Source organism: Helobdella robusta, assembly GCF_000326865.2.
Source record: "Helobdella robusta unplaced genomic scaffold HELROscaffold_39, whole genome shotgun sequence".
NCBI classification, from domain to species: domain Eukaryota; kingdom Metazoa; phylum Annelida; class Clitellata; order Rhynchobdellida; family Glossiphoniidae; genus Helobdella; species Helobdella robusta.
In genome coordinates, this window is record NW_008704865.1 from 848,031 (window position 1) to 850,260 (window position 2,230).

Consider the following 2,230-nt stretch of genomic DNA (forward strand, 5'->3'; position numbering starts at 1 on the left):
ACAAACGACAGAAGGATTTAAAAGTAAACTCAGCTTATAAACATAAGGGAACGCGTTTTCTAAAAACAACGGGAAAAAGTTATTCAGCAAGCGCGCAATAATTTTGGATAAGGAAAAATTTTTTTCTGTTTTCAACGGAGATAATTGTGGATGTTACTCATTTTAACATATTTGCTTGAAAATATCTCCTCCAGTCGTTACATCCTTTGTGTTTCGCCTTTAGGAATTTGAAGTTGTAAGAAGTATAAAGTGCATCACGCCACTTCATCATCAATAACGTTTAAGAAACACGAGATTCGTCGGCAGGTTAATCATACACTTGCCAACAACAACACGTTCATTATACATCAAGCCACAAAATTATTTTGTTGTCGAATCCCAGGTACATGAACAACAAAGTATCAAACATGCTGGTGGTCTGGTGGTGTGTAGTTGTCTTTGAATTGAATCTACAATGACAGGACGGAAAGAATTACAACGTTGTATTATGTTGTTGTATTTTTGTGCCAATGTGTTGCATTGTTTTAATTTGTATCGTTGTGTTAGGCTGTCGTATTGTTGTGTTGAGATATTACACTGTTGTATTCTTACACTCCTATCAAACACGTGATGTGGATAAAGTTTCCCATACAGAATCCTTCAAGATGAAGTCGTTCACCTGAATTTTCAAAAGAAGCAATTTAGTGTTTCCATACGTTCACCAACGTTTTGTTGGAGGCTCGCCTAATTAATGGTCATATGATGAATCATCTGTTACCAAAATTGATTGCCGATTATTTAACATAACGTTTAAACAGTTTATTGGACAAGAATGTTCACAAATACATTTGCAAACAAACAAACGAATGAACGAACGAACATTAAGTAAAAAATATATATGAACAAATGAACAATCAATCGAACTATGGATTCACATTTATTAAATAATAATTATAACTAATAAACATTATTCAGTCAATTTAATTAATAAATAAATATTTGATAAAAGAACGAATAAATGAATCATGCAATAAAACTAAAAGTTAATACCCAAAAGAGGAAACAGCTTCAAAATAAAGAGATGAACAGTTATAAAATGTGAAAATTAATAAAAAAAAATCAGACAACAATTTATTTTATAAAATTAAACGTTTCAACATTTTTCAGGCAGGCAGAAAAGAAATCTAAACAATTAAACTCGCATTTAAATAATTGAACGACTGGAGGAACAATTAAACAAACATGAAAAAAAAATAAATAAACAAAAGATCTTAAACGACTGGCTATAAATAACTATAAAACATCGTTACTTTCAGGAACGCTGATTGTCGTCATCGTCATCATTATCATCATCGTCGCCATCATCATCGTCATCATTATCATCATCGTCATCATCATAGTCGTCATCGTAGTCCTTATCAGTAGCACTGTTATTACTATTATTGGTAACATCATCATCGTCATCATCATCATTATTGTTTACATTATCATCATCATCGTCATCATCGACACCATCACTATGGCATAATCCTCCCCATAAACATCATCATCATCGTCAACATTATCATCGTAAAGACCATTACCGTCATCATCATCATAAACATCTTCACCATCGCTGTCTTTAAAGTTACTCATTAAAGACTCATAAATATGCATGAAGAAGCAACGGTGACGTCACGAGGCAGGCGACCTTCACCTTTCATTAATTAGCGAGATAATTGTTTGGAGACGTATGTAGACTTATTTATGCGTGCCATCGCCATGTAAATGCGCTTAAATGTTTAAATAAACGTATGCACCCGTGATTATGTGATTGCGTGTGTGTGTTTGCGCGCGTGTGTGTGTTTGTGTGTGTATGTTTGTGTGCGTGCCTGTGCGTGTATATATTGTTGTATATACCACCAACAACAATACTTCTTGTATATTTTGCGTTGGAATTCAGAAAATTCATAAATTTTTTCTTTCTACAGCGCTGTTATCACTTGATACTTCACACCGATCAGATTTTACGCAAAGGTACGCACAAAGGTACGCGTAGGAAAATAAAATCTGACATGGGCAGACACACGCTCACGCACGCAACAAACGCAGCACGCACACGCCCATTCACGCACACGCATTTAATTACCGACATTTCAACAAGAAAATGGAGAGATGTCAAATTCACGCAAGAAGAAACTTACGATAACATGCTTTATCCTAACCATCGTCATCGTCATCGTCGTCGTCATCATCGTCATCATACATCATC